The sequence below is a fragment of the Strix uralensis genome, chromosome 5 (genome assembly GCF_047716275.1).
Source record: "Strix uralensis isolate ZFMK-TIS-50842 chromosome 5, bStrUra1, whole genome shotgun sequence".
NCBI lineage: Eukaryota > Metazoa > Chordata > Aves > Strigiformes > Strigidae > Strix > Strix uralensis.
Window position 1 is genome coordinate 6,949,475 of NC_133976.1, and position 27,898 is coordinate 6,977,372.

At 37.0% G+C, this 27,898-nt stretch overlaps 1 protein-coding gene across 4 annotated transcripts in view; it reads right to left on the bottom strand.

Moving 5' to 3' along the window:
• USP6NL (USP6 N-terminal like) overlaps positions 1-27,898 on the bottom strand; it is a 133,054-nt gene that overhangs the window by 99,244 nt on the left and 5,912 nt on the right. The window lies entirely within an intron of this gene.

Consider the following 27,898-nt stretch of genomic DNA (forward strand, 5'->3'; position numbering starts at 1 on the left):
AGAGAATGAAGCTTGTTTTCCTAGATCCTTCATGCGGAGCTTCCCAGCCTTTTCTCAAGTGTCTCCAAATCCAAAACTAAAATGTCTGGGCTCAGTTATAAAATTCACATCATGGTAAAACTACAAGAGCAGCTACAGAAGGAAAGGTACAGGACACAAACGCCTTTTTGCCATGTTCAGGTCCAGGCTCAAGATCTTGTCTCTATTCCAAACATATTGGACAAATGCCCGGGGCAAAACAGAATCCTTGTCTTAGTTGCAGTATCACTGAAACCAGAAATCCAAATCCATTCATTCTACCAGCTCAAGCTCAAAACTATGTAACCCATTAACCTTCTGAAACATTAAGCAAATACTTGAATGAATCGCTAACTCCACACACACAGCTGTCCTATTCTTTCAAGAAACCCAATAAAGACACCTTGTTTTCAGTCGGTCTGTCCACCCAGCTGCCAGGTTCCCTCTGCTGCAGTGAAATCACAAGGGCAAGTTTGACAGGTCAGCAACAGTCCCATGCTTTACACAAATTAAGAAGTCCAGGCAGATTTAACAGCATACATCCACGGCTAAAGATTAAATTGATACTAAATACAACAAGTTTTAAAAAGATATTTAACACGAGGCTTCATTTCTCTCATTTCTACTTAGCCAGAAGCTAGGACCAAACCAATGAATTTCAATTGTAAAAAGCTCTGAAGGCCACAGCAGGGCATCCCACCACCTGCGGGATTTAAAAACCACAAGACAGTCTATTACCAGCAGAGGATAAACAGCAACTTGCAATCATACATCATCATGCAGTCTTTCCAGCTTGCATATTGCTTGCTTCCATTTCTTACTATTTTGGGTCAATAAAAAATTTTAACCAAAGCTATACTTATATTTGAGATTTTTTACATTAGTTGAAGAGAGGCTTGTTTAGATTCCTAGAACATCAGTGGAACCATTCCAGAGTTTGCAGCTCACTATCACTTTACATTTGACTATCCTTGGATGCATTGAAAACAGCTAAGGCAGTCAGCAATCCTAGCAAGTGAACAAAAAAAAATAGCCACCCAAACAACTTCTTTCTAGTATTTTTTTTAATGTGTGATTTCATCTACAGGACAGGAATTGTGAACTCTGTAGCTATGTAAAAACACACACACACCCCTAGAGAAACAATAGGTTTTTTCTGGGGATATTTTACTGTAGGTGGGTTTTTTAAAAAAAAAAAAAAAAAACAACAAACAAACACAAAAAAACCCAAAAAAAATACACACACAGAACAAGTCAGATCAGCTTCACTGATGCCAACACAGCTGTGCTGATTTATGCCAAACCAAATTTCAGTCCCATCTAGCAGAAACACCACTGTGAACCTGTTGTGTTTTTCCCCATTACATTACTGCACTATTCCTTACTCTTCATTCTTTTTCAAACCTACTTTTTTATAAGAAAATTTTATGTAAGGTGCCACATTTCTCATATGCTACAAATAAGAAAACTGAAGTTGTACTTCAGGATTATTGAGAATATTACAGTTGACAATTCATGAGTTTAGGGTCCCACCCCCCCAAAAAAACCCCAACACATACTGGAATAGCAAATCATGGTATGCAGCTGGAGATCGCTTCTCTTTGCTGTGCCTTCCTTGTAAATTAACTCATTTTAGTTGACTAAAATTATTGCATAAAGAAAGTACAAGTAGTACTTCATTTTTCTGTAGCTCCTCTATAGCTAAATCAATTTTATAGAAACACAGGATGGTTTGGGTTGGAAGGCACTTGAAAGATCATCTAGTCCCAACCCCCCTGCCATGGGCAGGGACACCTTCCTCTAAGATCAGCTTGCTCAAAGCCCCATCCAACCCGGCCTTGAACCCTTCCAGGGAGGGGGCAGCTACAGCTTCTCTGGGCAACCTGTGCCAGTGTCTCACCACCCTCACAGAGAAAAATTTCTTCCTTATATCTAATCTAAATCTGCCCTCTTTCAGTTTAAAACCGTTACCCTTCATTCTATCCCTACACCCCCTGATAAAGAGTCCCTCCCCATCTTTCCTGTAGCCCCCTTTAAGTACTGGAAGGCTGCTATAAGGTCTCCCCAGAGCCATCTCTTCTCCAGGCTGAACAACCCCAACTCTCTCAGCCTGTCCTCACAGGGGAGGTGCTCCAGCCCCCTGGTCATCTTCATGGCCTCCTCTAGCCTCACCTGAGCAGGTCTGTGTCCTTCTGATGTTGGGGATCCCAAGGCTGGACACAGCACTGCAGGGGGGGTCTCATGAGAATGGAGTAGAGGGGGAGAATCCCCTCCCTCGACCTGCTGGCCACACTGCTCTTGATGCAGCCCAGGACACGGTTGGCTTTCTGAGCTGTGAGCACACATTGCTGGCTCATAGTCAGTTTTCCATCCACTTATACCCCCAAGTCCTTCTCCACAGGGCTGGTCTCAATCCACTCCTTCACCCAGCCTGTATTTGTGCTTGGGATTGCCCCAACCCATGTGCAGGACCTTGCACTTGGCCTTGTTGAACTTCATGAGGTTCGCAGGGGCCCACCTCTCCAGCCTGTCCAGGTCCCTCTGGATGCCGACCCTTCCCTCCAGCATGGCAACCACACCACACATTTAAGCTGTCTGTATTATGTTGTTAAGCCATAGATCAATTCCCAAGATACAATATCTAACTACTTTGGTAAATGATGCCACCTACCTAATAATCAAAGACCAAATAAACAGACACTAAAGTCATTAACAGCTACATATGTCTAAGCAGCGCTGCGACCTTTCTTAATCATTGCGTCTAGCATCACACAAATGAGAAAAATTAAATAGTTTAAGCATGTTTATATTTTTATTAAATGAAGTAAAAAGGCAATAAATTGTCAGGATAAGAAATGCAATAGCAAAACCATGTTTGTATATCCCATGGAAGTTACTACTATTCAAAGTGAGAGCTAGTGGATGCCAGCCACAGAAATGGAACACTGCAGCTAAAAATCCTCTAGATGAGTCACCATGTGTCCAGTATTTCAATGATCCAACTGTATTATTACTTGCTTGTGTTTGTATCATCCTGAGGTGGAATTCCTCACACTCTTGCAGTAGCATGTCTCAGAGGCACTTTAGGCTAGCGCCAGCCAGTGCCACCACGGAAGGAAGGCCACCCCCACCCTCTCGTATTTACTCACATCCCACTGCGGGCTCCTCCTTTCAGCTGGCATGTTTGTGAACCTGCATCAGTAACTGGATTGGTTAAACTGATCAAGATTAAAACTAGCTCAACAAGAAAGAAAAGTGTAGCTTAATTCAGATCAGCTTCCCAATTCAAATCAGTATATGGCTATAGGAATGCTTATGAAGCTCTACAGGGATTTGAATTGGGATGAGGAGACAAAAAGAGTAGCAGAAGCAAGGCAGGAGTGCATCTTTAAGAGGAGTCATTTATGCTAGCGTTAATTATCTGTGAAACCACAGCCGAAAGGCCTAACTTTAATACAAATATAATAATGTCAGTAGAGCCTGTTGAAATACAGTTAAATTTTGTCACATTGGTAGAACCTTAGCCATAGTAAATAATGAATTGAAGCTGCATATATGTACTGATGAGCTGCAGAATACAATAAATTATCTTGACTGCCATGGGCAGAATTTCATATTTAATGACACCAAAAAAAAATTTAAGTCCCTGCTGTCAGACTTGGCAGCTCATTGAAGAACTTGCCGAGTTCATTTTTATTTTAATTAATAAATAAATAAAATTTACTGTTCACCCATATTCTGGCCTTACAAGAGTAAGATCGCTATTCTCCCACATCCATTCTACCTCCAGAAAACAAATTTGAGAACAGGTATACACATCTACAAAACCTTTACTTCTATCCAGCATTTCTCAGTTAAAATATCCAACCTAGATTATAATAGTATTCCTTCAACAATAAAATACCTATGACTACCCAACCTTCATTCATATTCACATGAACTGTAGTAACACTGGTTGTACAGAGGAATGGCTATAGTCAGTAGTTCACCTTTAAGCAAGAGGTCACATTAGATTGTGATAATCTCATCCACCCTTTAAATATACCAATTTTTCACATCAGCTTTTCTAGGTACACTTGAATGAGAAGACTTATTTTCTACCTCCTAGACACACAGTCCAAGGAAGCTGAAGTTTTTTTTAGGGTTATTTCAACCTGAAATACCACTAAATTATGTTTTTGCCAACCAGAAGACACTGAAGGGTATGAGAGGTGATTGTTTTTGAAAGAAAAGATCGAGGAAAACTCTACGTATAATGAAATCACATGAGCTGGAAAAATTCTTGAAGCAGCTCTGGAGCAGTGGTGGGAAGTCTGAATTCCTTTTTTTTTTTTTTTTTTTAAATACGTGAGAATAAGGTATCTCCATCTACCCATTTTATGCAGGACACCATTTGGGTTTCATTAACAATTTGAAAACAAAAAAGTCTCCAGAAGGTATCCAGTCCTGCTGCATTCTTTGTCTATGTTCAGTTTCCCTGGAAGATAACAGATGATTACAGGAAGATGATACAGGAAGCTGGCACCAAAGAGATACATGCAAAAGCCAGCGGTTTTGGGGTTTGGTTTTTTTTAATACTCATGAAAAAAATCTAAGCAATCTTTGAAAGCATTACTGATTTGTTCAATATTTTGGTTCTGGCTCAGGAGGTGGAAGAGCTTTCTTCAGAAAAATAATCTTATTATTATTGGTTTGCATCAGAAAGCATGCATATGCTTTCATAATGTCACTTGCTCAATCCAATTACACAAAAAAAACCAGTTATCATGACAGTTCTTGCATACAACAACCCTTCGGGCAACTAATCCAGAGCTCAGCAAACAGAACATGAGATTTTCCTGTGACGGAAAAGGAATCAGGATCTTTATCACCTGGATTGAAGGAAGAATCACAGATGATGCACATTAGGCTACAAAGTATTCCAGAAACTTAAAAAATTGGGCCAATCTTAGCACAAATGAGATGCTGGTCAATGATGGTTAAGAACTTGTCCCAGAAATTCCTCAAGAACTTTTCAAGCTTTAGGCTGCATGCTGCATTCAGTCAGCTCATGTGCATGCTTGCAGAACCTTGCCTGAAAGCAAACTGCCATAACATATAGCTCTGCTCTTAAAAGAGGCCAGGGCAAAAATCAGGAAGTCCTAAGATTTTTATTTTAAATAGACATTTCCTACACAGTGTTCATTGCAGAGTATTTAAGTGGGGCAATTCTTAAGTAATGAAGCAAACTGCTATAAGCAGACTGAAAAGTTTAAAAAAAAACACATTAGAAAAAGAGTAAAAAATGGCTTCTCACATATATAAAACAGAAGTCACTTAAGAATAAAGTACTACATTTTAAAAAATCCTAAGAGATAGAAAGGAAAAAGTATGTAATTCTTTCTGAAGGAAAGCAGGAAGTTAAAAAAGAAATTAAAAAAGAAATTCAGGTAACCCTGAAACCTCCCATATGAGTCAAAATTCTCAGCCTCCTGTGCAAAGATGTTGTAACAAATAGAAAAAAAATCAAGAGACTGAAGAGTTTCCCTAGTTGCCCTTGAGGGAATGCGTTTGATTATACCTTTCCTCTACTATCACCAAAGGTAACAACAGCTGCTTGATGTGGGATCTTTATTTTATTTTCTCCATCTTGCAGCTCATCGACTTAGTCCATTCCAAAAAAAATAAACCAAAAAAATACAGCAGATTACTTGCCAAGTCTCAGTCTGAAATACAAGGTTCTACCACAGTAAGTGAATTCAGGCAGTAACCTCTAAAGTGTGAGCTATTACTGGCACATTTAAACATGATTATTCTTGTCTGACCCAACGTTTACATACCTCGTAGGCCCACGTTTCCAGAATGAAAACTATCTTTGAAACTGAAGATATCCGTAAGCTTTGTCTGAAACCTCAAAGGCTGCAATAAGATACATCGCCTAAAGAAATACAGGGGTTTCCTGATGAGCCTTATCTTTGGCTTACAGCCCAAATACTGCAGTGACCAATCTTAGGTCTCCTCTTGCAATCCATAAAAACCTCAAACCAAACTTTTCTCTCAGTTATCCATCTCTTACACTAAATCACTGCATGCCTTTTTAATTCTATGATTTTGATTTAGTTGTCCCATCTGCTAGAAATATTTTAATAAAATATCTCTTTTTATATCCTAACATCAAGGTAATGGTGCCAATTAAGTTCTGCTGTGGCTATCTGTAAAAGGAAGAAGGGAAGAAAGAAGCAAACATAAATATTTATTAATTTTAAACGACTTGGATTTCAACCAGTATTTCAGTGATGGGAAAAATAAAATAATTAATACATTTATACTATACATGGATTTCTCTAGGAGAATTAACATTTGAACTACTTTTAAAAACTTCAAAACGTTTCAGATCTTGCAAAATGTTTGGCTTTGAATTGGACTGCTTATCAAGAGAATTTTAAACTGGTGTGATTTAGGACATTTAGGACTTTATCCAAAGACAGACTTTTAATTTCATAAATTAAGAAATTCAAGTCTTATGAAATTAAAATGATGGCAACCTCTTCAAAATATCTTTATTTTCTCTACAGCTTCATGTTCACCTTCAAATTTACAGAGCATGTAAAGTGTTACCCTTTTGACAATAAATGGATTAGAGGCGATTTTTTTCTTTAACTGACCTGATGTTACCTAAATACGGTAAGGGTCTGGGTTGGTTTTCCCAAAAGCAAAAACCATAAAAAGCAAACAAAAAGCTCTACACACTCAGCTTTCACTGCAATTGGAAGACTGTGAAACACAATTAGAGGGTGGGTTTTTTCTAAAAATAATAAAAAAAAAAAGGATTAAAGGATTCAAGTTTTAAGCAGCACAAGATTAAAAAAGGATGGAAATGTGAGACATTATAAACTGAAACTTACTGTTTAGCTCACTGCGTGTATCACTAAGCAAGAACCTAAGAGGCCTATTGAAGGATTTTCTGATGTCAGCCTCAACAGTCAAAGAGAAACCCATAACCACAGGACTCGCAACTGGGAGACAAGATAAATACTCATATTCACAGTGCCTAACTGTTTGTAGGATTTAGTCTTGTATTTGTAAACCATTTATTTATCACACTCATGATAGAGAAAATGAAATTTAATTTAACTAGGGGCATGAGTCACAGCCACAATGAAAACAAACTCTGGCCTGTAAAAACCAATTAGACTCAGCAACTTTGGCAGGCTGTTCAACTATTCCATTAGATCCACATCTCGACCCATGAAATGTTAATAATGGGTTTCTTTTACACAACATTCTGCAGGAATTTCTTTGGAAGGATTGAATTTTCTTCTCCATAGTAGCTATGCTTACCATAGGCCTTATAACAAGCTTCTGTTGTTGAACCATGGATGCAAAAAAACCACTCTCTTGCCTAGTAACTGTGTTTCTAGGTCTTAGCCTGAAAATAAATGCTGGGAAAACTGGAGGCTGGAGGAATCCTTTCCTCCACAACCTTGTGTACTATTTAGAAAAATAGTTATACAGTTAGGACATTAATTCAATCTTAAACTATGTGCAATTAATACATTATACTACTTTGTAACATTTGTCTCCTGAGTGCAAGTTAGGCCCCTAACGAAGGCTGTGCTCTTCCTCCACTCCCCACGTGCAGTGACCCTTCTGCGAGTGTCTGCTCAGTTATTTTCAATTTTGGTTTCTTGAGTTCCTATTTTTCATGAAAAGGGACAGAGATTTTTAAGAAAATTTTCACACAAGTCAAAACCAATAAATTTCAGACTTCTACCCAATAAATTATATTCTAATGATAAACACTCTTTTTAAGGGGAAGAAGAGGATGCACCCAAGGAGTAGGATTAGAAACATTTACCAACACCAATTTGAAAGCACATTGGTAAACACTTCACATATCATCCCTCATGCCTCAACGAATTCACCTCACATTCACACTGGGCATCCTAGCAACTCTTCCTTTACAAATACATTTTTCCATTTACTGAAAACAATAATGAGTCATTTCTGTAGAATACAATCCTTCACATACAGCAGATGCCTAATGTTGCATGCTGTGAAAAAGAAAAAAAAACAAACCAACAACCTAATGCCTACTCAAATTGCTGTATTTATCACAGAAGTCTGTCAGCATTTTGCATCTTTTGTGAATGTTTTCTTCAGAATGTTTGAATTTTTTTTTTAATGATAAGATCTTAATATTGCTTGTCAAAATGTACTACCAAGTCCTGTAAGATTTAATATCTAATTAGCTCAGTTACTACCAGCTTAGGAATACCGCCCAAACAACAACCCACAATTACTGTCTTTTAACAAGGGAGTAAACCAATGGAGAGCAAAAAACAGTCAATGCTTTGGAACTGAGAAAATGAGCAGTTCCTTATGTTTTTCAAGGCTTTACCTTCCAATGCCATTGAATTTGTTGCAATAAACAAATTTTTTAAATATTTTTTGATGGTGTCTTTTTAAACTAGTTCTTACACTACTTCTATAAAAATCAAGCCTGACTAGCTAGCTACAGGCAGAGCAAACAAGGAGAACCGTCCCCTTCATTCTTCTCTGTAACTAGTGGAGCATAAGTACACAAATCAAAAGATGAACAGTAAACACAGAACTGAAATCAAATAATTCACTCTGACGAAATTACAAAACTGTTGGGTGGGATGTTCAACCAATCACTGCAAAATCTAAAGTAGTAATTAGGAAGCTTGGTTTTCTGAAATGCATGGCTTTTTTTCAGAACAAGAAGGTAGCAGCAGAGCGCAGTTTACCTTTACTCATTTTGTTTTCTTACAGAGGTGTTTCATTAAACTAACTCATTAGAATTACAGCAGCCTGATGTTATTAGATGACTGACTTAAAATAAAAGTACTTGCCTATAGCCACACATTACGTGTAAGGGCAGAACAGAACAATGACACGGTAACAGGCAGACACAGATGCTGTAGATCCTAAATTATTCATGACTTATCCGATACAAAATAAAGCAGTCCTAGAAAATTAATTCTAGTAAAAAAAGGAATGCAATTTCTAAGACATCTCTACAGATTATTTAGTTCCTCTACAAACTATATATCCAGCAACAGCAATTAAGATGTAAAAGTAAAGATGAAAAAACCCTGTTTAATCAGTTCCTAATTAGATAAGTATGCCAGATACCACAAAGGATGGCACTACATTAGCGAAGAAAAAACCAAACATTCAACATGCTGAAGAGAACAAGAAAAGCATTTAACATCAATTACTTTCAAACAATAATTGAGGATTTCAAGTAATAGTTTGTACACTTGCAAGAGCCATTTCGGATTTTGAAGTTAGTTGTAATCTAGAAATGAACTCATTGTAAAACCTAACCAGCAGTGCAGCTGTGTACTTTCAGTCTCATTTCCATAAACACTGAAGAAACCTATTTTTGCTCTTATTCTCATTTAGAATATTGACTCTAGAAACTATTCTGATGGGATTTCACGGAATACGGTTGCTGTTTTCACAGCCTGAGCTATCCAGACAAGAAAAACATTTTTACCACAGAAAAATAAGGAAAAGATCTTTAGAGCAACAGTAGCAGATACAAATGCTGACACAAACTCCATCTTCAGCATAATAAACGTCATCGGGATTCTCTTTGGGAAAACTGCAGTTGCAAAACGATAATAATTAGGCTTAATGTAGTTCTAAGCCAAATCATGGCAGCTGTACATGCCACAACAAAGAACATTTTTAAGTATCGAGTACACAGTTTAAGTACAACCAAACTCCAAAATATTTCTGATTTACAGTAAATTACTCAGAACACTGAATATATCCCAGTGCTGCTCTTACCTTTCTTAGCAGCATCTGTTCTCCGTCTTGCTGGCGACACCAGATCCTTTACAATCTGTAGCACTTGAATCATTGCTTGTTAGCAAGATCAAAGAGACTAGATGCTCTTCTAAAATTCCAACAGGTTTCATTACTACATGTTATTACATGGCTGTCTTCAGCATGCTCAAGCAAAACTGATGCAGGAACAACTCATCTACCTTCACAGAAAGATTTCTGCCTGACGACTCTACAGGCTGGGGTGATGGATTTAAGGTGACTTCAGCACAAGGAGACAAAAAACTGCAACCAGTCCTAAATGTATTTCTACAGAACATTTTAAAATTATTTACTGGAGAGAATGCATACTGATTCCTCTAAATAAAGTTTAAAGGAAACATTCACACCACAAAGTAACTAAAGAAAACACCACTTGAAATGAATGCCGACAGATGCAATGTACTCCCCTAGGCTCAGCATTTAAGAAGCATATCCGCATCCTCTTTTAAAGTCTATCTCAATTCATGAAATTTCATGTAATGCTTTAAGAGAGCTATCGGTGCAGTGTAGAGCCAGCATCAGACCTACTAACAGAATTAAAATTAAATCTAGCTTGCTTGTTAAACTCCATCAGGCACAAGCTAGCACCTGCTAAAGAGAGCCATTCGGTTCCTTTTCTCCCCCCTTGAACACACACCTCTGACACCCGTGTACGTGATGGGAATTCTTGCACACCGGGAGGCACGCTGGAAATCCTGGGAGTATCTCAGGCGTTCTTCTCTCTCCCACCACCAGAGGCCCAGAGAGCTGTTTCAGCTAAGGTATGATCATTACTTCTGTCAGGTAATTTTAAGCAAACAAATTGCAGTATGTGCCCCACGACATTTTTAACGCCATTTGGAAAATGTACAAAGGCACTTCAGAAATGCCTTCTGTCAAAGCCTCTACAGAGTGAACAAAAAAAAAAAAAAATCATGAGAAATCATGTTTTATAGGGTTGTGTTAAATAACTGTCAGCCCTGAAGAGGCTCTGTGAACACTTCAGGAAACCAAATTCCTACACAGCATTGTGAAGTCTTGCCTACACAAAGAGAGTGATTTAGGAAGCCAACTACATTTTCCAAAAGCTGTAACATTAAAACAAACCACAGGCCACAACTGAGGCACAGCAAGACCCATTCTCTGGCCTTTAGACCTTTTGTTCCCATTGCTTAAGTGTTAGATGGTGGGGAGGAAAGGTCATCTCTTTCCATTTCCAGCTGCTGATCACAGGCGTTAGAGATTTTTAGATTTGCTGGTGCATTTATCCACATGCATGTCAGTCTCTTGAAACACATACAGCGTAGGCACGACAAACTGTTTCTGTTATGTCAGTCTTATTTACAGCCTGTCCATTAATCCACCTCTGCCAGAAGTAACAGCAACCCAAAGTACTATCGTATTTGGCTTGGCAAAACAAAGACAACTAAAATCATTCTCTCCGACAAGCTGTCCCATTTCTTCTCCCACTCCACAAATATTCAAGTGTCCACTCAATAGGAAGTTTGTAGACATTGTGTGCAACTAATTTATCTCTTCCTGAAAGAGGATTCTTCAAACCATTAGAAACAGAACTCCCAGGTTTCAGACAAATTACTTTATATGTAGAGAGGTAAGGAAAATATTACTATAAGTACATGTTTCCAGAACAACTACCATTTCAAAACATTAAGTAAGATGTAGAATGCAGTGTTGTCTGGTAAAGCTTACCTTAAGATCCTTTACTTAATAATCCAGTCCTCAAAATTCCTGCTGTAAGAATTTTCCCACCATTATCTTGCCATGATGTGTTTGTTCTTTATTTAGTTGGGCTATCAAACAACTTGTCTTCAAGTTAAAGACATGAACTCAAAGGCACATCTTTACTTACAGCTACATTACATTGCAAATTTTCTCTGAAAAGCTGACTTCTGAGTTTATGGTTTATAGAAGAACACAACTACCTCTACAGCACCAGTAAGCTTTTGATGGCCTTTATATAAACATATTAAGGATAGAAAACAGGATTAAAAAAAAAAAAAAAAAAAAGGAGTAAAGTAGAATAAAATTGTCAGAAACAACATCTGCCCACCCACCTAATGCATATACCTTGCAGATCCTCAAGGAGATTTTTAACTGAACTAGATTATCTCATTTCTACAGCAAGGTTCTCAAGTACTAGAATGAGGAGAAGGTGGTGGACTGACAGAGAAGAACAGTGGGGAAGGGGGAGCAGAAGAGAAAGGAGTAGAAAGCATGCTTTGTACTTGCTTTTGTGTCAAATTTACTAAATAAAAGAAATGGGGCACTTCAGTAGCTAGGAATTAACACCCAGAAAAGGGTTATGCCTGGCTGCAAAAAGGATAGTTGCTCCCTTTTCTTCAGAACTGTCCCTTGAGCTGCTGATAACAAAGACGACTAACTGGGAAAGGACTCCTAGATGATTTGCAGGTCTAGTGGACTGTGGTGAGAATAGAAAACCAGTACCTAGTGAAGTCTGCAGAACAGCCATTAGAAAGTTTTTCATCCCATGGTCACCAGTATTTCTCTCTCTACCAGTGGTAGGGGTATTTTAAAGTCGAAGCCTGCTCTGAGCTTTTAAGAGACACATACAAGAACTTCAGGACTAGAAACCATTTTCACACACATCTGCCTCCCCTGACATGAAATAATCTACAAAGATGGTATGCACAGTAGTTTCCCTCTCTTCTTTGTTAGGGAAAATGTCACATAGAAAGAAACCAAAAAGAAAAACCTAAAGCTTTAAAATTAATACAGGAAAATATAAACAAGTTCACTGAACATCCTGTGTGCAAGGTAAAGAAAGAAAATGGTGCAAGTCTGAATCAGGGCCATGGTGTTCATGATAAACAATGTAACAAACTTAAGACAAACCACTCAGACTTTGAAGAATTATACAATAAGCTTTGTGGCTGCTATTCCTCTTTCCTCAAATCAATTCATACACCTACTAAGCCAATAATATTAAACCATGACATCTTCTTTGATATTGCCACTCTTTTAAAAAGACTTCAAGAAACAAGACACAACTAACGAGCCAAATCATGCAATTTCAACTGTTATTCATGAGTGATAACTTTGTTAGGGTTCACTCTTACCTTTGAATCGTGAAACTGAACTGATATTTATGCAGATCTGTCACTACAACTGCTATCTCTCAGACCACATGCTAACAGAAACACAAACTGTGGACAAGGTATATTCACCAACCAAAAGTTCACAGCAATTCTGACACAGATACACAGGGTAAACTGAAAAGAAACCAAGTGTCATAAATTAAGTGTAACTTAAGTGGATTCTGTTTGACAAAAAAAATAGTATTATACATTCAGTGCATATCACATGAATTTCTGCTAAGCATTTTACATCGTCAACAACGAGTTTGTTAAACAATATTGTGCTTGCTGATGTGCTTGATGATGTTCTTGCATTTTGCTTTTCTTCCTTAACTTCAAAATCATAGGGAATACAGAAATCATGCACATGTTATCAGCCTGATGAAATACATTGGTGTGAGAAGCAGCAGTTAACCAGGATGGGATTTTATGGATCACGGTGTGCAGCCCTTGACCTCTCCTAACCATAATAAAAAGAATGACCTGCATCCTGATTAGTCAGCTGTCATCACTCAAAATTAAAACGGTGCCATTAGCGTAATTATAATTAACTGGTCTTTGAAAGCAGTTCTTTTTCATAAAGCACATTGCCAGGAGGTAACATATTTACAGCACAAAAGATGCTGCAGAAGTATGGCTGAGTGGGTATTTGTCAAATGACACTTGAAAAAAAAAAAAAACACACCACAGAATTTAAGTTTGAGGAAAACTTCATATTTTTTTCTTCATTCTCTTCTTATAATCTGCAATGTTTATATATTCATGACATTCTGTCTAAGCTTTTAAAAAAACATCAAGAACTCCTAGGGTAATCCCAGGCAGCACTGCAGCTACCCAAAAAAGAGCCTGCTTATTGCACCCTCATTTACAGAAAGAAAGATGTACAAGCTACTAATAAAAAAAAAAAAAAACCACAAAAAAAAACCCCAACCACCAAACCCCACTAAAATGGTTTGAGGGCATGCATTCATATGAACAATAGATCTGCACACATTTTATTTGAGATGCAAAGTTATTGTGACCTTTCTTTTTCCAGTTCACATCAACCCAAACTGGCCAGAACTCAGGATGCATACAGATTATTCCACCACATCTCTGCAGAAACCTATGCAGATCTGTTTTCATAATCTTATCTTACGCTTCTCATAGCCAGACTTATTTATGTCCTTTTCCCTACCTGCTAGACTCTAAACACGGTTAAGACACCAAGCTTTCAGGCCCGACACACCCAAAGCAACGGCCACCCCGTAATGCAATGGCCAGTAAAGTACCAGCCTGAGATCCAGTCCTGTTGCTACCTGTTCCAATAGAAGTGAGATCAAGCCTTAAATCTTGCTGTTATCATCTAAAAAGCAGATAAATATACATACACAAAACACCCCTTCTGGTATCTCTTTCGTTCTGTAAAAGAACAAAGCCTGGTGTTACAGGCAGGAGATGGGGATTTACAAGAGCAGAGGTCCACGTGCTCTTTGGACCCTTCCTTCTACATCTGCAAAATACAGACGGCCCTTCAGTATGTTACAAAGTCAGTAGGACTATTCAAAACAAGGGCTATAAAAAGTCAAGCACTAGCAAAAGTGAGGACCGCTGGTCTTAATGACCAGTCTGAATGTTTGCTTTAAAAAGCTGGAGTTTCAGAAACCACACATGGCAGAATTGCTTCATCATCCTCCCTCCCATCTTAACAAAAGGGTCAGAAAATGAAGCAGATTTTCTTATCAGGAGCCACAACTATTTCATAAGCAGGAGAAAAGTTTTCAACAGTAGATTAGTTTAAAGGATTAAGGGAATACAAGGCAGGCACATTAGCTGGGAAAAGATTCTTTAAATATCAAACAGAAGGAACAGCATATTGTAAAAACATTTGCAGAGTGAGTTCACAGTAAAAACTGCATATTTCTTGCGAAAAAGAATAAATTCAAATAAAGTCTACCTAGCAACTAATTCCCAGAAACAGCTTAAGTATCAATAGAAACATTTTGTTTTATGATACTCCTCCTGGACTTTTCTTGTCACAATTGGTCTTCAAATTAATATCTCAAAATAAATAGGCATTGAGCTCTAAGACGGGCAATATATCATGATACAAATGATTACTAAAGCAGCTATAAAAGTAGGTTATCTATCCTTTCTCACCAATAATTTGAATTAACTTTCCACTCCATGAACTGAAGCCCACAGTTTTTATTAAGTTTTAAATAATCTACTGTAGTTGGAATAGGAGAATTCTAGAGTTCCAGATCAATAACTAAACCTCCCCATAAATCTCTGAAACTAAATTTTGATCTTCATTATTTTCTACAAATTATTCTTTGACAGTAATGCACTGAAATGAAAAATATAAAAAAAGAAAATCTAATGCTCTCAAGAAATCATATATGAAATTCTGGTAGCCTTTCCTGTGAAAAATGTTTGCACTAGTGATATGACTCCATTTATTATTCGAGACATTCATTTTGCAAAGACAACTGCTTTTGGCTATGCATTTTGCAAATCATCCATAAAAATAAATAAATAAATATCCTCAGTCTTCTGAATGGTCCTACAGAGTCAATAAATGTCAGTAACTGCTTAAATCAACAGAATTTGCATTCACTTTGGAATATATTTTTTTTGCCTTCAGTTTTGGCACTTTTGCTACAATTTTTAAAGCATGAAAGTATGGCTGCAGTTTTTAAACAAACTGATGTAGATATATGACCCTCTTTTGGAAGAAACCTTCTCGGGAGCAGAAAGAAGCTTGATCTAGAGGCTGAAGAAATAATAAATAATTGTAACAGAAAGCTATCTAAGTCAACGGTGATTAAGGATGAGAGGCATTTGTTCACATTTTTTTTAAAAGTCTGTTTTTCCTTCTACTCTAAACACACAAGAAAGCTGTTCATTAAATTCAGGATGAGTGAGAACTTCAATAAAGGGTCAATGAAATTAACTCCCGTTCCAGGGAAAAACTTACCAACTCAAAAAGGAAAAATAAATGCTGAAAGAGAGGAAAGGGGAAGAGAGAAATACATATAGCTACATTCAGCAGCCATTATTGCACACTTTGAAGTTTTAAGGAAAGAAACTACACATTGCAAAATCCTGTCACTGCACAGTACCCTCACTGTTATCCTTCTAACTCTATTTACGTTATTTTCTACCCACTTAGCTCTTGGTACAACACATTCTGGAAGTGCATATAGATGATAAGCAAGATAGACAGCAACTTTGCCAGACAGGCACATTGATGAAAAGGGAACTGCCCGTGTAGATCACTTTTATCATCCTCCTGATAACAGACACTAATGGAGATCAATATCAGAAGTTTATGTTCAAATTTGTTTGAAATATACCTTTCAAAAGAAAGGTATATTTTATTTTTTTCCTCCTGATAGATGTTTTATACCTATCACCTCCATGAGCAAAGGGCACTGCTTAGTCTTTGCTCATATATTTACTGTAAAAGGGTACCATCAGATTTAGACATACAAGTGCATCTAAACTACACAGTTTAGCAACTGTTTAAAAGGCTTCCAAAAGCTCTTAGATATTTAACCTGTAAAGATTTGTCAAAAGGAATAGCTTAGGCTACAGTGCAGAACTCCTGAGATAAAACAGAGAAATACTTCATGTCTTTTGGAACTATGTGATTATCATTGTGTTAAGCAAGCTACCTGGATATTATGATAAAGAGGAACTACAGAACCACAGATTCTTATGGATCTTCAAATCTATCCTATTTCTCTCTCCTCTCCCTCACACCCATGCCCTTCAAAGGACAAAAGGCCACTTTATAAGGCACACTAGCTAGTAAATAAAGTGCCAACAAAGCAAATGGCATTTTCCCCCAAAAAAGTTGTATCTAAGCAGCCCACTTTAAATATGACAAAATACGCTTTTTTAAAACAGGAGGAGGAAAAAGTGTTAGTACAAGATCTCATCTCGGTGAATGCACACACCCCACAATTTCTCAGTCTCCCTCATATTACAGTCCAAATCTTTATATAGTTTTAGCTGCAAATAATTATTTTGAGAAAAAAGTTCCATAGTAAAAGTCTCAAAAAGAAACCAAACATTTACGAAGTTGTAATTATGACAACAGAAAAGTTTTTAAATATTTTTCCAAACAATATGCAGCATTTCCTGCATATGCAGCATTCCAAACAGAATATGCAGCAATTCTGCATTTCCTGGATTTGGGTCATGGCTGTAATATTAATTGACAGAGATATCTTCAAACTAAATGATATTATTAAATATTCTGTCAAACCTAAGCATACAGAAAGAAGCCATACTAGTCATTAAAATACTTTTTTCTTTTTTGCAATATTAAACAAAAATCAAAACCATTACTCCTACATGTGTCAATACTGAAGTCAAAGTAAATTTATTATTTTAATCTGGCAAAGACTGATAAAAGTGAATGTGTGTTCAATTCAAAGAAAAGATAAAAATGTTGCTTTTAATTTAAACCCTTACTTGGTTTCCTGTTGAAAAGGATATGAATTAGACTAATCATCTCTCACCTCCTTGAAGCAAAGAAAAACTACAAAATTCTGTGCATCACTGTCTGTTAGCATGATTAAATCCTTTATTGCATGTAACATTTCTATGTTGATATTTAATCCCAGTAATAAAATGCAGCTGTCCACAGCCACCAGGAAGAACATCAAACTTTTTTAGTCCACTGCAAAATACACAGTACTTTTATTAAACCCATGTATTTGCAGGCTTAATTTGTGTAGCAAATAGTCTACGGTATGGCTTTCTCTCTGCAATAAAATCAAAATTTTTAAAACAAGTTTTTTAATACTTTGTAATAGGCTAATCTAACACTAAAGAGGTGTCTATTCCCACAAACATAGATTACCTATTGAGGAAAAATCTGTTAGAGAGACACATGCTAGGGAAGAAAGAATTTAGCACTTCAAAAGTAACTGAAGGAAATTAGCCTGAAGGTCACACGGAGCAGGAGCGATCCACCCTCCTCTGGAAGGAAGTGTACCTGGGTCAGTTTGCTTACTGCAGTTGTGTTCTAATGGGAGACACCATTAACTGTTCACTTCCAAACTTCTGCCTCCTGCTCTCCTTGAGCATCCACTCAGAAAATAGAGTCTTTTAAAATATATTTTAACTAACATATCTTAAAAAATCCAAGCTTAGTACTTGAACATGACAATCATGTTAACTGTGACTACTTAAGGGTAATGCTAGATTTACATACCAGATACATATTCTGGTTAAGTGCCTGGTTGTGGCTATCTTTGTGGTTATCTGTTTTGCCTCTGTTCTTACAAAAGGATTTATTTAGCAATGTGCTGTAACTAGCACATCACACTTGCTTCATATCTAATCCTATTTCCCCGTAAAGCATCTACATGCCTCGGCTACTAACCAAGAGTTCTCCTATTTCCTCATCAATGAGAAAACAGGGAAACACCTGGGCAACTTAGCAACACTGCTTGTAGATAAACTATGCTAGACAGCGGCAGGAAGCAGCACTATGAAATAGGCTTCTTGATTCAACTTCACTTTAAGACAATCAAACTCTCCAAATGAAGAACTTACCCACCTATTACAAGAGCAAAGATAGAGGAATGGTACATGTCCTCGTCACTCAGTCCCAATTTTGGCAGACAGAAGACTGCAGTGGATTTACTGTCCTCCATGCTCTCTCTCTAGCTGGAGAGAATTTTAAATCATGCCAAGTTTCAGCCAACAATTGCCCATGGTCTGGACAAGAAGGGCCTGAACTGCATCACTCTACACAATATTACAGTCAGACATTTTATTCCACTCTTGTAACTACCAGTAGTAATACACGAGTGCTAAAGAAACAGAAAAAGAAGGGCCATCATCCTCCATTTACAGTAGATTTATCCTTGAACTTGATCTGTTAGGTTTCACTGGACAACACCCAGGTAACCTGGTCTTACTATACCATCTTGTAGGACCACTGAATATACAGCATCAAACAAAAACACAAATTAAGAGTTAGTTCTCCAAAATGGATGTTCCAGTTAATGACTGATGCATTTTAACAAATAAAAAAAAAAGAAAAAAAACCCCACCACCACCCAAGACTCTTACAGTGAGCTTCACAAAAATATTATTTCTTTTAGTTTGTTTTAATGCATGGGGAATAAATAAATATTGAAATGTCACTAAAAGTGACTCATTAGCCTTTGGCCTAAAAAGAAGTATTTTCCTACCACATAAAGTAAAAACTACAGACATTTTTGTCACTACTTCAGGCATAGAAAAGAGCATGGTGGGGGGAGGAGGTGGGAGGAAAGAAAAACCAAAATCGACACTTTTCAGTTTGTACCTAATGTTTTCAAGGCAAACTATAAACCTGATTTTTCCTCTCCTATCCTCCAAGACCAGCCCCGACACCCTTCAAACACTCTTACAGTAACTTGCTGTAACTGGGGGGGGAGGGGGGAAGAGGAATCTAAAAGCTTGTCTGTTTTTACAGCCAGATATAAAGTAATATGAAATATAACCACTCTGAAGCATGCAAGGCAAGCAGGGTCTGTAGACCAGCCCGGACACAAAGTACGGCTGTAGCACAGCATCACTGGTAAGAACAGAGAGCTGCAGCTGAGTGTCACTTCCAAAGAGTAAGTTTGGGGGAGGGCAGAGAAGGAGGGTTACATCACTATAGCGTTTGTACAACTCAGAAATAGTAGCATCATAAAATAAAACTCCTCATATAATGCTGTACAAAATTCTAGTACAAAAAAAAAAAGAAAGCTTTATATTGAATGCAACAGAACACATTCTGGAGAGAGACTTATTTCCCTATGTCTCTAAAAATTCTGGGAAGTCTGACTACTGCTCAAAGGGGCTCTGAGTGAGCCTTTCAGCACTCTACATGGAATTAGGCAGGTTTTCAAAGAGCTTTTCAAGGGTAAAACATAAAGACTGCATTCAAGAATCCTCTCCTATGGCAAACCAAAGTGCTTTATTAAAACAAAGTGCCCTTTTACATTAGTGATCTATTATATTAATCACTGCACTGACCAAAAGCACTGAAGATTCTACAGCATGTTGGTATGCCTTCCATTTCAGACAATAATTATGTTACACAAAGTAAAACAAGGGGAGAAAGAAAAAAAAAGAAAAAAAAACACTCAACACACCAGCTTCCCAAAACAGCCTATAAATCCTGCACAGCCTCCTGCTCACTTTAGGATAGGAACAGGCATACCAATAACCTTGAAAAAATCCCAGGGCTATCTTGTCAGTCTCCCACATAATTTTAAGAATTAAAATCTCTTAATTATAGGGGGCTCTTTTGCAATGAGAGATTAAACGAACCTTATAATCAGCTGATTGATATCACCTAAAAGCAGCTACTTTGTTTAGACAAACATCTGCGACCATCCTTCAAACACTGAAAGAACAACAGATTGGATAGTTTAAGTAAAGAAAAGATCTTAAATTTAAACAAACACAGAGCCAGTCACGGAGCCAGTAATCCTGCTGGGATTACTTGCATAACCCCACTTATGGCAACAACCCCAAGTATTTTCCATCTGTGCTACAAATCAAAGAGTTGTTTCCCATCAAAAATTGGGTAAAGAATGTCAGAGTAGTTTTGCTTGAAATACAGTCAATTTAGCTTAAAATAACCACACACCTTGTAAATCTGGTGTTTTGTTTCTTGACTATGAACATAAATAATATAACATAACATAAAATGAGGTTGCAGGTCACTTATTTTTCTTATCTGTGGTAAAGTTACACTAATGAGCAGCAATAGCTTCACTTTTCCAACACAGTGGTGCATATTATTCCATCATTTGTACGGAAAGGGAGAACAACATGACTCAACAGGCAAGGAAAGTCCTCTAAATACCTCATTTGACACTGCTGTTGGAAAAGTTCTTCAGCCCATTTCTAATCCTTCATCTGACTCAGCTGTTGTTTTGTGAATTCTCTAACTCAATAGGAAATTATAACACCACTTGGGAGCTTATTACTGCAGCCTCTAGAAGTCCTCCCTGCAGTTAACTAGAACGCTGTTCTATCTCCATAGTGCTTTATGCAAAAAAGGGGGTGCCTGCCCAAACATCTACATTTATAGCTCTTGCTTTTCATCTGTATTTTAGCTGTGAGTTTCTGTATCCTTCCCTCTTTGGAATGTACTTGAACACCACCCTCAACTTATCACAGGATGAATAGGATCCCAGAAATATGAATTGCTTACATAGTAGCAGATACTTAATACGCACTCAAGAGAACAAGGTTACAGTGTTCTTTTGCTACTTACTCTTTCTGCGGCAGGAGTACCAAAGACCCACAATAAAGGCATTATTGTGCAATGTTCTATATAAAGGAGTACAGAGACAGGTCCAAAGACGAAGATTTAAATAAAAAAAACCCTGTGACGGGAGAGCATTATCATGCCAAAGGCATGTACTTCTGTGAACGCCAATTAGTCGTAATAATTCAGTGGTCCTTACTGGCCATCAATCAAAACAGTGAGAGGCAGACAAATTTAGAAAGATGACTCTCCCCCTCTACACATACACACATAAATAAAAGAACTGTTATATATTTCATGTAAGTATATAATTAATACTATAAATAGAAAATAATTATATCAAAATATATGACAAATGTAACATGTAATGAATGTTTAAATATATATTAATTATTATTATAAACATATTTATATCACCTTTGCTATTTTGGATACACACAGAGTTAGAGTGTCATAAAGTAAGTAATTTGTAAATAATCCCACCTTAATTTTCCTTGCAAATGTGACAGAATAAATATGAAGTACAAGTGTCTAAAAAGGACATATTCAGGGAGCAATAAGTATGTATACAGACAGACTGCTCCTCCAATAACATTCATGAGGGTAATTTTCCTGCCACAACTGTCTGTCAGTTCAAAACTAACAATAGTTTCCTCCCAGTGCCAACATCTTGGTTTACAAACAGAAATCACGTGGCTTTAAATGTAGGTGTCATGTTGCACTAACTTATTTAGAGAAGCCCCATCAATCCAACCATCAATTTAAACTCCCAGGGAGAAAGCCCAGCTGAAGGGAGATAGCTTTGAAATTCCCTTTATGTCAAAAAAAAAAAAAACAAAACCCCAACATAAAATAACAACTTCTTTTTAATGTTCAATAAATGTATTTGAAATATATGCAAAGAGTTTTTACAGAGTTATACATCATTAACTAATTTAAATTAAACAGTAAATACTATGGAATAGCTGTTGGTTGACAAAGCCTTATAGAAAGTGAGACTACTGAACTTGAACATACCACCTGGAAGCTCAGTTTCTGAATGGGATAAATATGGTTTTGGTAGCTGCAACCTCCTGCAAAGCTTAGGAAAAGAAAGTGACTTCACTTAAGTCTATGGAGATTGAAGACTTATTTTGTTCAGGTAAAAAAAAGTACAGAACAAAAAAAATCAAAAATGCTTGTCTTCCTATTCAATCTAAAAATAAATTCTAAGTGCAAGGAGAGCCACAACTTACCAGTGTATCCTAAAGTGAACAAAAATAAAGGAAGGATTATGAAAGAAAAATTAATATAAAAAGTCTGTTTAAATACAAATTTCAAAAAGCTTTCATTTGTGTTCTGATACATTTAAATAGCTATACTATCAGCAAAAAGAGTCACAAGGTCTGAGAAGTTGCATCATTATGTCTATTGAATAAATAAGAAGAAATCCAGCATCATAAAATGTGAATATTAAGAAAACAAGCAAGCTTTTACTAACATGACTACATTTCCTCAAGGTGCTTCATCAGTTCTGGGATGTAAAGTATGTGGTTTTATACTTTACTGTGACTAATGCACCCTCTGTATTTGGAGGGGCATTTTAATTACAGCATTGGTGAGAAACTGGGTCATCTAAGATCTGATTAGCCCTCTGGAGATGCCTCTCCTCACTTAGCATAGCGGAAGCCTAGGATGACCACATTCCTAAACAACATAAACTATAGTTCCCTACACACTTCAAGCAAGGGAAAGACGGCATTACCAGTGGAAAGGACAGGCTCACCCACCAACCACTTATTCTCACCCCTGTGCTTCTCTCCCTGCATTACAGCAGCACAACCATTTACACAGCTATGTAGTAACAGCTTAGGGAGCCCACCCAATTCAGATCAACCTCGTGAATCCTCCCAGAACAAGGAAGAATGCAGGAATTCAGACAGTGAAAAGACACCACCCCCACTATGGACAAGGGCAACGTTTTGAGTGGGTCATGAAATGTTACAAGACCCTTGTTCAGCCTTGGCTCCTACAGGCCAGACCTTTCTACTGAAACTCAGCTTCACTCAAAACTTTTCTGCAAGTCCATACAAGTTTCTGTAACCCATTAACTCTCAGCTCTGAATCTGCATTTCGGGGCAGAAAACTATCTCCAGCACGCTTGGACAGCCTCCCTGAGTACTAGCTGCACTGTACAGAAGGGACAGCCAGCCACTATAGCATTAACTAGCAGTATCTGAAGAAAATAAAGTGAAAAGTTAAGATAAACCAGAAGAGTTAACAGTGAAGAAAGATCAAAAGTGGTAAGCGTTTCTCCTGACCGCTAGGTTCAGCGGCCAAACAACTTTGTATACATGTATTTTTCATGCTTGATCCTCCCACTACAAAAAGAAGTTACTATGCTACTACTTCTGGTCCAAGTGCTCAGGTGTCACTGCAGTTACATATAGTGGTACGTTCCCCTGACAGTTTCAAACAGAGCAAACATAAGATAAATGCTGATGTGATCAATGAAGTAATTTTTATGCGGTTGTTAAGATACAGTAGCTTACTATTTTAACTATCTTGTGAGTTTTGTCTTTTGCAGATAGCTGAACTGCAGAGGAGGTGATGATTATTTAGCTCTTAAAACATTTTAAACATATCCCAAGTCTTCAAACTAACTTTTTTCAAATCTGCATTATGGCTCTTTATCCCCTATGTCCTACAATTCTTTATCATTCAGATCTTCAGTTTTTCATAAAGAATTACTATTTCAAATTTCAGAAAAGACGACCTAGGAGACAATAGCTTCTGTATTTCTCAAGTCACAGTATTTCTAAATTAAATTTCTAAATGAAATCTAAATGAAATCAAAAGAACAATTGTTAAAGAAAACACTTCACATACTGTATCTTCAAGTTTGTATTTCACGAATGGGTTTTCAGGGTTCATGGTTCAAAAATAAAATAAAAACTTAGCACATAATATAATAATCCAACACCCATTATTATTATTCATTATAAAGATCTTTTAGCTTACTTCTAAACTTGCCTTCCCCAGTATGGAGTTTTACATATGCATCTGAACTTACATCTTTTTCCGTCCTTTCAATCTCAGCTCACTGAAAAGAACTGGTGACTACAAAGCCTCTTAAACTACATCAATCAGCTTTATAGTTATTTGCAACACTTTATCCCAAAATACACAAAATGCACAGCCACCTTACACTTTGTGTAAACCACAAAAAATTGTCCATTTCCCAGCATTTACTTTATGAACAGTTTGACTTGGTCCTCAGTTCAATACAAATTCATTCTGGCATACAACAAGGGGAGATTGGAGGTGAAGGGTGAAAACCGGGCCAGCCTTAACCAAATAGGCTTCTCTTAGCCTACGAAGCTTTATAAAAGCCCAGAATGCACTTTTCTCAGTTGCAAGCATAGGAAAAATAATGTGTACTTGCTAAAGCATTCTACCTTTATCTATTGAGGCTGACCTTAACATTTGTTTTAATTCCCAAGTTTATTGCTCATGAAATACTGACAGCCAAGACTATTTCTTTACACACACTACAAAAACTCAAAAAGAAAGGGAAAAAATTACTATTTTTTTTCAGAAATCACAAAACCCTAGGTTACCTCTGTGAACACCAACTAGAAAGCCAGCTTTAATGAGAGGTCAAGAGAAATAACCGACAATCAAACAGAAGCAGCCTTTAATCACACCATTGTGGTCTTGATTTGAACTGGTGAAGCAAAAAGTTTCCCACCTCATTACCAGGCCACACTGACCATTTTCAAAATATAAGATTACACTGCATAGCCTCTCTCCAAACACACAAAATGCACTCCTACCCTCAGTCAATCACAAAGAAAACCTGAAGAGATGATACTGAAGCATGAAGAATAGCAGGTTAACGCTGCATGCAGTTGGGAAGTTATGTTTTTAGGGTGTGGGAAACAAAACTAAAAGCAGAAAGACAAAGCCAGGAAAGAATTATTCTCTACAATTTATTATGGCAGCAGAATAATAAATTTTAAAAAGAGTTGGCACTCCATCCTATACATTTAAGGGGAAAAAACCCAAAGATGTCAGCAGCTTGTTGCAACAGTATATACTAACCTTTAGTTTAATTGTTTGCAAACTGAGTTCACTGCAGCAGCTCAAGTAAATTCACTGCACTGACCTTTCTTCAAAGGAGAAAGCACAGGAAAACTCCCAAACATAAAGAGCACAGTTTATAATCATCAGAATTTATCATGACACTACACATTTTCTGGCAGCCAAATGTCAACAATTGGAGAAAACGTTTAAGATTAAACCAGCTCTTTCTGTGGTGTGACATTCTGGGCAGGTTACATATAGCCAGATTTTCTCTGACAGGTTATCTTTAAATTCAAAATAAATCAAAATCAATTTAACTTAGCTACACTGTATAATCTTACCCATCCTTTAAGCACGTGACCACACTGTCCTATGGGGCACACAACATTAAATTTGAAATACAAAATTGTCTTATCCTTATTTATGAACACAGACATTTATAAAGGCATTCCACAACAATAAAAGCCTTGACAGAGACTGCCTCAATTTTAACACCTTTTCAGATTCTCTGTATTGCCCAGCAACTAAACACAACTACCATGAATGGTGGAATTTACAATTCTGTCAATACTCTTCCCCAATACTAGAGAAGATCCAGCACAACAGGATCCAAAGCACTTACCTACACACCTGATAACTTTTAATAAAGTTATACGACAGTGGTTCCCCTACTGACTTTCCAAAAAGTTTTAACTGATCATTTGCTTAAAAATAAGCTTGTGTGAGCATCTTAAGTACCCAGATATTACAGATTCACTTCTACAAGCCATTTCAATAAAATAATATGCTCTATGTAACAAACCACTAAAATGACAAATGTGATACAAGGTAAAAATTACTTTCTAAGCTAATGAATGAGGTTGGCAGAAAACCAAATAGATATGAATTGCCTGTGAATAAATTTAGGACAATATTAGAAAACAGATTTAATCATTTTAGGACTGAGATTCTAGAACAGCCCTTCACAAACAGCAATGGAAATATATATTTCATCAAGCGTATCACAAGAAAATAACAAGTAGGATTCTATAAAGTAGCCTGCACATAAAGCATTCTGAATTTTTTAACCAAGAAGTTATTAGCCTTAAGTCTGACATTCCCACATTTTAGATGATCATCTTAGATAGATTTTCGGTTTGAAATACACTAGGTGATGCACTAGTTTGAAATGCTAGAGTCTCCCATCACTTTTAATACATCTAGCTAGCCTCGGTGCCCACAGATTTTGTGAATAAGCCTACATGTACAGAAGTATGCAAATAAACGCATCTTCATAAGATGAGAAGTGCCTTATAGACTGAGGTGTTTAGTAGAGAGGAGCCTAAAACTACGTAGACCATGCTTAGAGTTCAAGTTTCTCTAAAGTAAACCATAAACTAAGAAATCCAACATCAGCTGAACAAAACATCTAATCTTCTCTAAAACGTATTTTCAAAAAAAGTGGCATTTTCTGTTGTGCCCTTAAAGCCCATCACTTAGCACGGATTTAAGCATCTCATCTACCACAAGAATGTGGTGTCCTGCAAAGGAGAGACTGTACTTTGAATAATATTATTAGTAACCACACAAAAAGTATTCCCCAAGTGTTATCTTTCATTTGAATAAGGGTCTTCATTCTTCCTAATATAAAGCTAAACTCTCCACTCCGGAATCATGTCAAAATCTCACCAAAACCACCAGTGTTTTGCTCAAGTCATGACAGTAATTGTTGTGCTCAAACCGACAACATCACAGCAGCACCTTGGTGAGTCACACTTAACACAGCAACTATGATTCAAAAGGCAAAAAGACTTACAGTTCTTTGTTATGTTTAAGACTATACATTAGGCAATGACAACACATGAGATGCTCTATAAAACAAATGAAGATTAATATAGCAGCATTTGACAAATCAGGATATTCAGGTACTTGAACAACTGCCTGTAAAGTTGTCATCTATGCAATACAGTAAATACTTTAAATGTCAGAAAGTAAGCAAGTGTGAACAGCAATATGAAAACCAGATATAATTCCATATAAATACTAAAACAGTTCTATCTACGCTAAGCATGAAAGCTGAAGTTCAGCAATGCATTCAGTCCTTTTTTTTTGATGTAGTTTTTCTTCTGCTGCATTTAGCAAGCATTTCCTTTACCATTCTTTTTTCCTTCCAGATGTCAACAACAGTCATTTTTCATTTAGTTTGACAAGAAATTTAACCAACAATTTTCTTTACTCACTTCCTCCCAGAAAATCAAATGATCTTATTTTACTAACATGGGATATAATTATCCTATGAACTAGATACTCATTCTTCAACAGATTCAGTACAGTTGCATTGAAACTAAGCTACATTATAAATACAGTTCCTGTGCATATGAAGTTATATCCTTATTTCCACATGATGTAAGGCTAGGTAATGTTGCTGCCAAGAGTTATATTAATAAGTCTCACATCCGCAAAACTTATGTAAGACCTTTAAATACTCAAAACAGTTCACTAAAGAAGATTATCTTAGCCATCAGATATGGCCTAAAACAAAACTTCTGGTGTCTTTCATCTGTTTTTTTTCACTAAAACAGATCTTAAGTCACAGTTTTCTATGGCTCAGATCTTTCCAACACAAGCCAAAATTCCTTTGGGA